Source organism: Sceloporus undulatus, chromosome 1 (genome assembly GCF_019175285.1).
Source record: "Sceloporus undulatus isolate JIND9_A2432 ecotype Alabama chromosome 1, SceUnd_v1.1, whole genome shotgun sequence".
NCBI lineage: Eukaryota > Metazoa > Chordata > Lepidosauria > Squamata > Phrynosomatidae > Sceloporus > Sceloporus undulatus.
The window spans coordinates 260,026,970-260,041,187 of NC_056522.1; the positions used below are offsets into that span (position 1 = coordinate 260,026,970).

At 43.6% G+C, this 14,218-nt stretch overlaps 1 protein-coding gene across 2 annotated transcripts in view; it reads right to left on the minus strand.

Annotated features, from left to right (window-relative positions):
- Positions 1-14,218, minus strand: part of NLRP12 (NLR family pyrin domain containing 12) — a 38,992-nt gene that overhangs the window by 11,949 nt on the left and 12,825 nt on the right. The window lies entirely within an intron of this gene.

Here is a 14,218-nt window from a genome sequence, read left to right on the forward strand (position 1 = left end):
CAAGGCTGGGAAGAGTAAAAGGATTGCCTTCCCTGAAGCTATCAACCTCCTCCTCGAACCTATTGTCCGAGTGGCATAAGCCATTGATACTATCTACTCCAGACATCCAGGTGAAAATAAAACCTTTAGGACACCTTTGTTTCGGCCAAGCCAGCCTCTTTGCCTCAGGCTAGATTTCGCCTATAAAAAGTCCCCACTTTGGCTGCTCAGCGAACCATTTTCAAGGTCTACTCACTCCACGTCAGTCAGACTTCTGTTTTGGTAGCCGGAATTTCTGCTTACTCCCAGGCTGCGGAGCAGACTTGTCTCACTGTCCTGCACCCCATTCGCTCCCCGGAGGGAATCTACATTCTGGTAAGCATCTCCATTAGTAACGCCTGAAATCTGTTCCCATTTTCCAACCCTAATTTTCCTGAGTCCTGAGTGTGTGTGTGAGTGTATGCGCAACACATGTGTTTTTCCCCTGTTTCAATAAATTAGACACCTAGTTATTAATATCCGTCTCAGCTTTATTTATTGGGATCCCCTGGTCTACTCCGTATACATATCGGGAGGGCGATTTCGTTGGGCTCACGTAGCCAGCCCCTCCTGCAATATTTGAGCTAACAACAATAATAAAAATTCCCCTATGGACCCTTGGCTATAATTGGGTCCCTGTCTTAGCAGAAAAATCTCCCCTTTGGTGCAGAATCTAAAGAATGCTGTGTTTGAAGGATAATAGGTGGCTGTGTCGTGTGCTGTTTTCTCTGTTCTGCTCCGCGCCACCTTGCCGCCTGGACCGCCCTGCCCCCTTTCTCCTTGGTCCCTTCCTCCCGTTTCTCTGCGCGCCCCCCACGTCCCTCCGTTTATTGTTTACCCGTCCCTTTGCGGCCGTCGCTGTTACGACGGGTCCCCCCTACCCCCTTCCCTGTGCCGTTTGGTCCTTGCGGTTCTGGCGCCCCTCCCTTTGTCGGATCACCTGCGTGCTTGGTTGCCCTCCGGACCTCGCCCCCCTGCTTTCCATGGCCGTTCTCTGCCCCCTGCCGCTCCTGCGCCCTTGCCGCAGGCAGGTCGTCCGAGTTTTCAGTCTCTTCTTGCACAACACCCCCCTCCCTTTCTCGCATCGGAGCCTGCCCACTACGTGGCCTTTACTACGGGTGGGACATGCTCTCTGCACTTGGTGCCGTTGTGGGTACAGAGTTGATGTTGTCCTCTGCTGGAATTTCTAGAGATGAGCTGGTGGGGCCTGGATGCCTACCCATCAATGATGCACAGGGCACTTGGGATCACCCCTCGGATGTGGAAGGGACACAGAAGTGTGGGTGATTACACCCACATTAGATGGCTAGGCACAATCCTTCTCCTTCCAGAGGTATGAGTAAAAAAGGAATCTTTCCCATAGGGGAACTAGAGCCTCTTTAGACTGGTGTTAGTAAGCAAGTCAAGATTTCAGTCCCAAAAAATGAGCACAGAGCAAAGATGGACAGCTGCCACCAGTGCAAAGCCTCTATCAGCTTTCCATGGGACTCCAGAGGGTCCTGCATGCCCCTTTTCACACCAAACTGATGTGCCCCTATATGGGTATGGAGGCAATACACTCGTCCCTCCACATTTCAGATTTGATTATTCACGATTTATTATATGTTCTCTCTCGAACTCACTGTCTCGAAAGACCTCTTCCACATTACACATCCCTACTGCCTATGTCCTCAAACACCCCAGTAGAATTTGTAGAGCCTCCAGTTCAGTCTGTCAGTATTGGCAGATGTTACCACAATGCACTGGAGACCTAGACATCTTAGAGAATTTCTCTCAGGAAACTAGTGTTTCTGTTATGTTGTTTTATCCCCATTCACAGGGTCCTGTGTCCCTCACTCCAGTGAATGTGGAGGGACTAGTTACTTTCTTTTAAGACCGCTCCCATCACTTCTTCTTCCCCTTCCCCAACAGTGTTTTTAATAACTGGAGATGGGCTTCAAGTTTCTGAGGTGGGAAGATTGGGCTCTGGATACCTGAAGCTTCCATGCCTTCTTTTAAAACCTAAGGCCGAACTCAGAGGACATAATCAATGAAAAGCAATTGTGTGATTCAACCACATGCATAGATGAAACAATACGGAATAAAGGTTTAGTAGGATGAATTCAGAGGAAGGAATTGGCAGAGTTAATGAAACGCTCCTATGAAATTCTAACGGCGATGATTTGAAGCCAGATACACACACATAGGAAATATGTTATTATTTCAATAAACAAAGGGTAATCGTTTTGAACCCCCCAAAAGAAAGCTCCTGCTAAAAATGGAAAAGAGGATCTTAGGAAGGTTGTGGCGGGGGAGATCCAATCAAGCCAACATATCTTTCTCTTCTTGTCTGGCTGTTGCTTCAGTTAATGATGAAGAGGGGAGCCTGAATTCTTCTCCACAGTCTCAGTAGCTGACATGCTTCAGTGGAGCACCCACAGGTGTTGCTCTGGATGAAACTCTCTACTTGTCACTTCCAGCTTTCCATCACCATTGCTGCCCATCTATGTGTCTATAACCAGCTAGCTTCATCGTTTCAGGTAGCTCACTCTCTCACTGTGTCTTCACTCAACTCTTCAGTATCCAAACTGTAAAAACAGGGAGGGAGGGGTGGTGGTGGGTGAATGCTATGCATTCTGTACATTGGCAGAAAGTGTGTGCAATTTAAGGATGCTTCTTACATATATAAATGTATGTTATTTAAATCAAGGGTGTGGAACCCTCTCACGCCTAATGACCAAATTTAATTCAAGGGACGCTGTTGAGGTACTGCACTTCATATGTGTGGGGAGGAAAGGCAAAGATAGGGAGCTAAATTGCCTCCATATAATGGATTAAAGAGCTAGTGTGCAAGTTCCTGACCTGTTTAGGACTGGGTGTGGTGTCTGGTTGAGCAAAAGCTAGAAAATCACCAATATAGGAAGAGGCTATGGTCATCAATGCCACAGGGGCCAGATTGAGACTCATGGGGCTGCATTTGCCCCAGAGCTGAGATCCACTATGCCTATTTTGAGGCAGTTTTACATTTCCCACCAAGGAATCTGATGGTTTGTCCGTTTTTGTGGTGCTCCTGAACTCTTTTTCAGCAAGGGGAGCTTTCTCTTCCTGGTCATACCCACAGAATCAGTTCTTCATGATAGATATGTGGCATTTAAACCAGTTTAAATTAAAACAATTTCTTTGGCCACACAAACCTTTCAATCCTGGCATGTCCATTGCTGTGTTCATCTCCTGGAATGATTTTAGTATTCTGATAGTTTAGTTACGCTGCTTTTTAATAGTGTAGAAAAAAGGAATACAAAGATGACCAGAATGCCTTATCTACTTTTTATAACCCTTTAAGGCCAAGGAGAGGGAATCTCTGCCTCTCACAGGCTAACAAATATTATTGGAGGATGGGGAAACTCCATTTAAATGACCATAATTTTCAGACTACCTCTGGCAGGGAAATCCTCTCCTCTCCAGTCATAGACAAGAGATATTCTTGCTTCTTACCGCCAGCTCACTGCTTTTAGGCTTTCCAAAAGCTCCATTAGTCCAAAGGAAGATGTAAAAAACAACAAACAAACAAAAACCCAAACCCAAAGCAAACTCTAAGTGCAGTTTGGAGGTGTGGGTGTATACACAGGTCTGGACAAGGCAACCACGCACTGTTGGTAGCATGCCACTACCCTGCCCTTGCCTGAGCTAATCCAACTTTCTGTGTGAAAAATGTTCCCCCATCCCTGTCTCAAGACGTTTTTCTACTCACCAGAGTTCCCAGATGAATGTTGCAGCCAAGGAAAGCTAGCAGCAAAACTTACTCTATTGTCTCAGTTTGCAGTTTGGTGCTTCAGCCCCTCACACAGCAGCATCACTCCTGCATCCCAGTTTGTTATTTCCCAGCTTCAGCTTCTTCGGCTTTGGCTGGTGCTGAGAACACAGCAGAGGTCTTCAGGAAGCTGCTGTCAATTTGCAGTTCCACATCCTGTGAAAGAACAACAGTAATGAATGGTTGTGCATCATTACTGATTTTTCATGAACATTTAGGGCATGGCATCCACTCCTGTATTTCTGAAGAATTCTGTTAGATGAATCTCTGTATCTTTGTCTCTTTATCATTTGGATCCATTGTGCTTCATCATTTATTCTAGAATCATACAATCATAGCTTTGGAAGAGGCCACAAGGGGTATCCGTCACCCCCCCAGCCATGCAGGAACTCACAATCAAAGCACCCCAACAGATGGCCATCCAGCCTCTGTTTAAAGACCTTCAAAGAAGGAGACTCACCACTTTCCAGTTAGCCGTTCCACTGTCAAACAGCTCTTCCTGTCACAGGAAGTTCTTCAATGTTCAGATGAAATTTTTTTCTATAGTTTGCATAGCAATGACAAGTCCATTTCTATACCCCTATCATGCACTTAAGCACTCCCTAATGGTTTACAATGTGTAAGCTAATTGCCCCCAACAACTGGGTACTCATTTTAGTGACATACGGAAGGATGCAAAGCTGAGTAGACCTTGGAGCCCCTGGGATCAAACTCACAACTTTGTGGCTTGTAGTACAGGCATTTAACCACTGCGCCAGCACGAGGGCTCCCTCAAATGGATCCATTGTTCTGAGTCCTCTTGAGCAGCAGAAAACAAGCTTGCTCTATCCTCAATATGACACCCTTCAAATACTTAAACAGGGCTTCATATCACTCTTAACTGTCTCTTCTCCAGACTAAACATACCCAGCTCCATAAGTCTCTCCTCATAAGGCATGGTTTCCAGACCCCTTCACCATTCTGATGCTCTCCACCTTATCGAACATCTTTTTTGAATTGTGGTGCCCAGATCTGACCAAAGCAGAATAGAGTGGCACTATTAGTTTCTTATCTAGACATTGATCCAGCCTAGAATTGCATTGGTCTTTTTGGCTGCACACTACACTTGTTGACTCATGTTCAACTTGTGGTTTACTAGGCCTCCTAGATCCCTTTCATGTGTAGTCTTGTTAAGCCAGTTGTCCCCACCCCACTATCTATGCATTTCATTTTTTCTGCTAAGTACAGTACCTTAGTTTCTCCCTGTTGAAATTAATTTTGCAAGTTTTGGCCTAGCTTCTAATCTATTAAGGTCATTTTGAATTTTGATCCTGATTAAGTATAGTATTAGTATTAGGAGGATTATTTTGTAACTTCTCCTAATTTGGTCATCTGCACATTTCATAAGCATGTCCTCTCTATTCCTTCATCCAAGTCACTGACAAAGATGTTGAATAGCTCTGGGCCCAGGACAGAACCCTGTGGCACCTCAGTAATCACTCTTTCAAGATGAAGAGGAGCCATATTGAGCACCCTTTGGGTTTGGCCAGTCAACCATTTACAAATCTACCTAACAGTTGCATTGTGTAGCCCACATTTTACTAGCTTGTTTGCAAGGATCTCATGAGGGAACCTAGTCAAAGCCTTACTGAAATCAAGACATTTATATCCATAGCATTCCCTTCATCTACCAAACTGTAATTTTATAATAAAAAAGGTATACGATTACTGCAATGACTTGTTTTTGAGATACCCAGTTGACTTTTTCCAATTATGGAATTACCTTCTAAATGCCCACAGACTCTCGTGTAATGATCTGCCTAAATCTTCCTTGGGTTGAGAAGCTAACCAGGTAGTAATTATTGGGGTCCTCTCCACCCCCCCCCCCGCACTTTTTGAGATGGGGAAAACATTACCCTGTGTGAGTCGAAGGCTTTCACGCTGGCATCCATAGTTTTTTGTGGGTTTTCAGGCTATGGGCCATGTCTAGAGGAGTTTATACCTGGTGTTCACCAGCAGCGTGGCGGCATATCAGAGAAGGTTCAAGTTCCAGAAAGATGCGGTCGCAGCTCCTGGAAAAATTCTTCCAGAACATGGCCACATATCCCGAAAACACCTGTTACACTTGTAATGCAGCCTGAGTGAACTTCAGTATCTACACCAGGCACTAGATACCAGTGTGGAATGAAGAAGCTGGACTGGACAGCTCCAAAGTGAAGATATTTATTTACAATGCTAAGTAAAAGCTATATGCAAGAGCAGGAACTGTACAGACAGAGTTCCTCTCTGAACAAGCAATAGCTCTCTTACAGACTCACACAACAACTCACCAACCATTGTAACCGCTGTCACCTACTGCTGTAACCCACACTGTTTACTTAAGACACAGCCTTATATAGATTGGTTGATGCAACCACGGCAGCACATGGCATAAGCCATTAGCTCATCCTGCTGAGTCATACACACACAGGTGATGCGGAATCCACATGAGGTGTCTGGCCTCAGTAATATTTATCTATATGCCCTGGCCTTTTTCAGTCACACTACACACACATAATGACTTAGCAGCCTACAGAAGTTAATTTTCCACAGCCACAATGGCTGACAAAACTAAACATCTGCTCTCCTCTAGTCTATTGGGACTTCTCTTGTGCTCCAGAAATTCTCAAAGATTATTCCCAGTGGCAGTAACTTTGAGAACCCTGGAGAACTGGAGAGTCCAGCAGACTGAAGGAGGGCAAATGCCACTACCAGCAGACTTAGAAGGGTGCCAACACACTTTATATATTCATGGGATGGAATTGCTATGAAAGGCCACCAGGAGTAAAATCCAATGTTAAAGGTATTAGTTATGAAGGTGGTGCGGGGAGAAGAAGATAAAAAGAATTTAAAAATTCTACCCTTGTAATGCTGTAAAGGATCATGCTAACATCTCCTTTTGCAGGTCCTACAGAACTGCTTTTAGTAATTATTTAGTACTCCATATTTTTCAAATTACAGTGTGCCCATGCCATACGTGGCGCACTATAGGCGGCTTTCAGCAATGCTGAAAGCCAAGATGGTTTAAGCTTAATGGGGTTGCGCGCCCATGGTGCACCGCACTGCCGCACCATGCACCAGCCCCATTACTTCAATGGGGCTCGAGCAACACAGGTTTTTTTTTAATGCGGGGGGGGGGGGCAGAATAGACCCCGCATATAAAAAGAGTGCACTGACCTGGATTCTTATATACTCATTTGTATTTCAAAGAGACCATGGAGGAAAGCAGATATGCATGGAAGATAAGCTGGTGTTGGAAATAGTTTCCCATCAGGCATTTTGATATGTTTTTGTTAAGTACTTACGACAAAACTTCAAGCTTGCAGTCGGGGTGTTTCATTCCTTCACAAGCAATCTAACTCCTGATCTCCAATGGTTTTCCCAAAATCATGTCTTTCAGCACCGGGCTTGTGCTGAGGACAGAAGAGAGCTCCACACAGCCAGCTGCTTGATTCAGTTGTACACAAACTGCAGAACACAAAGATACATTGCTGGTCTCATCTGATTGTGGTGACAGTGAATGTGTTTGAGGAAAAGATTATGGGCACCCAAAGACTGGTTTGGAGACCAGAGGAAGTGGTATTGATAAGACACAAAAAGGTAAGAAGAGAATAATTGTGGGTCATCATTGCTTAGCAATAAAAATGCAATTTGGCAATTTTAGAACAGACAGGTCAGGAAGTAATTTAGTCTCCCCAGAGATGAGTGATGGGATAGCAGGAAAAATTTGACTCTTTTGAATGAGAGGTGAAGAAGCAGGGTGAGTAGAATGACAGGGGGCTTTTCTTAAAGAAATTATATGGGCCATGAGCATGCCACAAAAGAAAGCGTTGGTGCTCACATTTGAGATTGAAAGGACTGTAGCTCTCACTTACCACAGTTTTGCATCTTACAGGGTGGATGCTTCAGTCCTTCACACAGTGTGCTTCATTCCTGAATCCCCAAGGCATTACTTCCCAAAGCAGTTCTGTCAGGGTCGGCTGCTGCTGAGCACTGAGGCAAGATCCTCTGTGCAAACAGCGTAAGTTCACAATGAACAAGCTGCAAGAGGCAGAGAGTAGCAGTGTTATGACTATATAAAATCTAAAATTCCTGCTCCAATGTGTTAGCTACCCCTCCTAGTTTTCTATTGATGACAATTTGAGAAGGATTCCCTCAAAGATAAAAATATTGATAGTGTAGCCCCAAGACAGAACCCTATGGTTTCTCCATTTGAGACCTCCTTCCAGTCTGAAACACAGCCACTGATAACACTTTTGAGCATGATTTTCCAATCAGTTAGGGATCCCTGTGATGGTGTTTCCATCTGTTCCATATTTAGTCAGTTTGCAATCAAAATATCATGGGGAGACTTATTCAATGTTTTGCTGAAATGCAGATAAATGACATCCATATCATTCCCACCATCTACTAAACTAGTGCCCGATCAAAAAAAGATATAAAGGCCCATACAGAGAGGCCAAAATAAAGCTGCTTTGCGTCACTTTGGAGGTATGCTGTTTAAATGATGCATGCTTCCTAAGAGTCAGAAGCGGTGCAAGAGTGTGCCCAGTCCTTAGGACTGGATCATGGCTTTTGTGTGGCTTCCGGACTCTTAAGACGCATGCATAATTTAAACAGCATATCTCCAAAGGGGGCGTTTCCACTTGCGATTTAAAACGATTTTAAATACAGCGATTGTTTTAAAACAACACTCAATACAGCGAGTGTTATCCTGCTTTTCAAATCGCTTTATTTGTATCGTTTCCATTTACGTAACGTTTTATTTTGTTTGCTGTAATTGCACAGTATCGTTCCCATTCATGGATGAATCGATGTATATTTAAACCGGTTTTGTTATTTTTCGTTCACATTCACTTGTTTCGGCTGTGAATGTCATGTCAATCAAAGCGACGTCATCATGACATCACAAACTTTGGAGTAACTTGCATCAATGTAGCCTGTACCGCGTTCCCACTACCTGACCGTTTTTAATTCGTATTAAATTTAGCGTTTTTTTTAAAAGAGCCAATGAGGAGGCGCTAAGCTTTAAGAGCTCAAGTTGATCAAGTGCCTAGGCACCTATGAACATTTTAAATTAAAAATATATAATATTATGCATTTAACACACTTACCCCTTATCGCAAAGACCTCCATGGAAAAGGGGCAGGGGAGGGAAAGATGGCGGCGGCGACAACGGATGGGGACAAAGAAAGGGTTACTCCCCCGAGCCAGCCCATCACGCTCCGCTCTCCCATCCGTGGAACCTGAATCAGATGCTGAACGTTCCAATTTATTATTATTATTATTATTATTATATTATTTTAACTTTTATTTATAAAGTGCTGTAAATTTAAATACAGCGATTCTTATACGGCACAAGGATAACCCGGGGTAAAACCTACTATTTTTTTGTGCCGGTTTATAGGCTCTGCGCTTTTAAATGTTTGGGATTCGAATCAAATTCGAATCACTGTGGGAACGATAGAGGGTAAATCTAGAACTGTTCTAGAGTTAATTCGGGATTGAGTGAAAACGATACACCCTGGATTTGCTTTGTAAACTGGTGTATAAGCGGGTGGGAATACCCCAAAGTGACCTGAAGCAGCTTTATTTTGGCCTGTCGTGTATGGGGCCAAAGTTAGCTTGGTTGGATCTGTCCTTAACAAACTTTGCGGTTCCTACTACACTACATTGCCATCAGATATTTGCAGATGGATTCATGCATAATTCATTTGTTCTGGTCCAGGCTGACTGGCCATAGTTTCCTCTGTGTGGAAGACATAAGATAGGCCTCAGCGTTGCCCTCTACCCCCAGAGGAACAAACAAAGCTTGTTACTTGCTTTAATGTCTCCAGTTTGCAAAGTGGTGCTTCAGCCCTTCACACAGGAGCTCACTCCTGAATCACCAAGTGGTTAAATTCAATCACAAGCTCTTTCAGAGTCTGTTTTACAGTTACAACAGAAGCAAGATTCCCCACATGAAGCTGCTGTAATACCACAGTGCGCCACCTGCACAAGACAGAAAAGAAAGTTGAAGTAATTTCCTCCTTCAAAAAAATTCCTTAGTGAATGTACCATGATAGGAAATTTTCAAGGTGTTATTCCTAGCTGTCCTTAGAATGAAGCTCTAGTGCTTCACAAGAATATGGAGCAGTTTCCATCCCGTTTAATGTGCACAAACATCACATCTTGGATGCAAGTCATAAAGATGTCTTATTTATTCTGGTGTGTCGCTTTTTTAAAAATCACAAAGATATGACAAAAACTTGTTATGTTAATTGCCTGGTTTCTAGCCCAAACATCCTGATTTGATCAGAACGACAGTGAACAAGTAGGTCGATTAAAGCTTTCCCTTCTTAGCGAAGCAAAACAGCCCCACTGAAACATCAGTAATTTAACAAAACTCCTTCTGGTACGATGGGAGACTTCCTCCTCACCTGGAACTTATTTTTAATGGGATTGGCTGGTAAAGAAGGTTTTAATTCCTCTTCCTACTCCTAAGGTACCAGTTAAATCCCACCCACAGGAGAAAAACAATTCAAATGTTTTCTCCCCACTGGGCAAGATTACAAAAGTCTTTGTCCATTTTTGAGATATTCAGATGTTGGGATTTCTTTCATAAAGATTGCCTGAAGTTTGTTGGGGTTTTGGCACTTTTTTGGCACAAAATTAGTCTTTTTGTACTGGTATTGGTAACAAAAAATGGGGGGAGGGAGCACTACTGTACTTACTATCATGCAAAGCCCAAAACTGTACCAACAATTTCTTTTCTATTTTTTTCCCAACCTTTCAAGACACATTTCTTGTCAAGGAACAAGAATGAGATTTGGATCCTTCTTTCTCCCCTAGGGTTTATAGGGACACAAGCCCTTTGAACGTTTATGAACGCCAAGTAATATCTTTTCATGATGAAAAAAGAAAAATGGATGAAAGATCGCCAAGCCAACTGGATCTGCCCTGACAGCTAACTTCCTATAGCTAATCAGGATACAGGAATGCTGAACAATAATTCCCATTCACTCATGCTTTTTTGTGCCTTCCCACAGTCCTCCTTTGCCTTTTCTTCCTATCATTTCTGTCAGTCTGTTGGTTAAAATAGTTATCTCTTGTGTGAAAAAAGAAATACAGTGAACCTTGGTACTGCTGGGGTTTGGTTCCAGAACCTCTTGTGGACACCAAAATCTCTGGGTGTTTAAGTCACATTAAAACAATGGATAGAAAATGGTGTCCTTCATATAAAATTGGAATTTTGGAATTTATCATTTTAAAAAAATTTTCAAGCTGTGGATGCTTGAATCTGTGGATAAGAATCCATGGATATGGGAGGCCAGCTATATCACATATTTTTAAAAGCATTTTTTAAAAAAGGCAAAGTTCTATATGCAAATAATTAACTGCCATTGCTTTATGTGGATAATCATATCTGGGAAGACGGTCTTTCATTTCCTAAGATCTGATTATTTGGCAGCTCTCTGCATTCTTTACTGAAAACCAGATCGTGACAAAACATAGAAATAAGCTGAAATGAAGGTTGAAGAAACCCAGCTCATTGCCACCTAATTTTTCCAGTTTGCAGTGGGCTGCTTCAGTCCCTCACAGAGTAGCCTCACCCCCAAAGTCTTCCAGTTGGTTATACTCAGATCCAACTCTGTCAGTGTTTGGCTGGTGCTAAGAACAGAGCAGAGACTCCACAGCAGGCTGGACAAGCTCACAATTGGTGAGTCTGTGTGTAAAGGAAACAGACCCAGTAAAAGCCAGCACTGTTGATTTTGTCTAGACCTTAACATTTTTTTCCCTGCCAAGGAGCTACATATATCATCAAGAATCAAAATGAAACCACAGTCTCCATTGGAATTTTTTCACAATAAAAAAACAACAACAGTGTTTTAGGGCACCTTTCCCATCCATGCAAGGAAGGAAGGAGAAGGAAATCTATCTTTTTATCTTTCACATTTCAAAATTTTGAAATTCCAAAAATTTGGAATGACCTGCCGGAGAGATCCACCGTATTACACCCTTGACACCTTTTTAAAAAGTGTTGAAAACAGATCTCTTCCAGCGGGCCTTCCCAGACTGAACTCCAAAGAATAAAGTGTCTACCCGTCCTACTTGCCCCCTCCTAATATGGTCACCCCGGTTCAATTTGAATTTGTTAATTTTGTCATAATGAATTGAACTGTAACTATAGTTGTGGTTCTTATGATTTTATTACCTTTTTAAGTGAAGCATATTCTTCCATCTAGTTTAGGAAGGAACTTGTAAATGTTGGCCTTATCGTATTGGCCTTAATAAAATCCTACCCATCTCCACTGACCAGGTTCAAGAGTTCAGTGCATCTAGCATGGGAAAGACCAGATTATCCCTACCTGCCATGTTGCTAAAAGATGAGAAGCCTCTTAGAAAAAAAAGAGATGGCTTTGCCAAAAATTTGGTGGTTGCAGTGAATCCATTCCCACTTATAATCAGACTGTTAAAAAAACTGTCCAAGGTGCTGAGCGTATTTTGGGAGAAAGCATTTTGTGTCGCTCCATTAAAGTTCAGCTGAAAATCCAAAACAGGTTCACTTTCTCCCTGTCCCACAGCCATCAGCTTCACCAAAGAGACACCCCACTTTGCACCATAAAACACAATTGAAGACACAGAGATGCAAATCCAGTCTTTAAGAGCCTAGGGCAGGATACAAACCGCCGCTTTGCGGCGTTCCCCCACCGGCGCCATTTGCTCTGCCGCAGCCGCAGCAGCCAACCCGCACGGCTCCCGCGCGGAGCAAAAAGAAGCTCCATTTCGGAGCTTCTTTCCGCGCGGCACTGATGACGTCGCGAAGCGCCAAGTGTGCATTCGTGACGTCATTAGCGCCGTGACACATCTGGACGCTATGCGTCCAGTAGTAAGAGGAGGCGGCCGCCATCTTGTACGTATTGTATACGTACTAGGGTTAGGGTGTGCGGAAGCACCGCCCCTTCCTAACCCTAGTACGTATACAATACGTACTATATGGCGGTTTGATACCGCCAAGGCATTTCCCCTAAATGGACCAGACTTTCACTTTTACTGCCACCCAAATCCATTAAAAAAACAAACAAAACAAAACATATTTTTTTACCCTGTTTGCAAAAGAAATTGCATGTTTTGGTTGCTTATCAATGCCAACCAAATAAAAATTTCCACTCATCCCTTTGCAGAATTTCACCTTCTCAGTACCCATAATGCATGTTTATCCACATATAAGATTATGATATCTTAAGTCAAGGCCTGAACTGCTTAGCAAAGTCTCAACCGCACCACTCATCCAGAGCAATGTACCTACCATTTTCTGTTCTGTTTCCCAGAGGATGCCCCTGTGTACGAAATTACTATGTTCTAACACTATTATAGGGAAGGAGGTGGCTTAGGGTTAAGATGCCAATTCTGATGACAGAAGGTTGGCAGTTCGAGCCCCGAGTGCGGCATGATGGGGGTGAGCCCTGTGACTAGTCCCAGCTTCTGCCAACCTAGCAGTTTGAAAGCATACATATGCAAGTAGATAGATAGGTACCACATCTCAGTGGGAAGGTAACAGCATTTGGTGCAGTCATGCTGGCCACATGACCACCGGCGCAGTCCTTAGACAACACGGCTCTTCAGTTTAGAAACGGAGAGGCACACATCCCTACAGTTGGTTATGACTAGACATTCATGTCAAGGGACTACCTTTACCTCCCTAAACAATATTATACAGGTGATAAATTCAGTAGTACTGCTACATGACGTAAGGAAAAGAGTATGATTCATTGCATTGAGAGCTGCTTTAGACATTCAGCCCACTCTTCATCTATTACACTGCAGCAATTGCAGTTCAATCCCACAGCAGTTAACACTGAAAGATTAAGCTATCATCTGTAGGGTTGTTGAGCTGTGTTACCCATGCTCGCCATATAAATTTGGAATCAATGAAACCCTTAATGACCCCTGGATGAACTCTAACAGCCTGTCCTCCATTACTGACAAGGCGAGAGGACATGTACACCTACCCTGAGGGAGCAACCACATTAGCATCTTAGAGGGTCCGGGGAAGTCGATAAAGGGATTACTCAAGGCTGGGAAGAGTAAAAGGATTGCCTTCCCTGAAGCTATCAACCTCCCCGAACCTATGGTCCGAGTGCATAAGCCATTGATACTATCTACTCACCCAGACATCCAGGTGAAAAGAAAACCTTAGGACACCTTGTTTCGGCCAAGCCAGCCTCTTTGCCTCAGGCTAGATTTCGCCTATAAAAAGTCCCCACTTGGCTGCTCAGCGAACCATTTTCAAGGTCTCTCACTCCACGTCAGTCAGACCTCTGTTTTGTAGCCGGATTTCTGCTACTCCCAGCTGCGGAGCAGACTTGTCTCACGTCCGCACCCCATTCGCTCCCCGGAGGGAATACATTC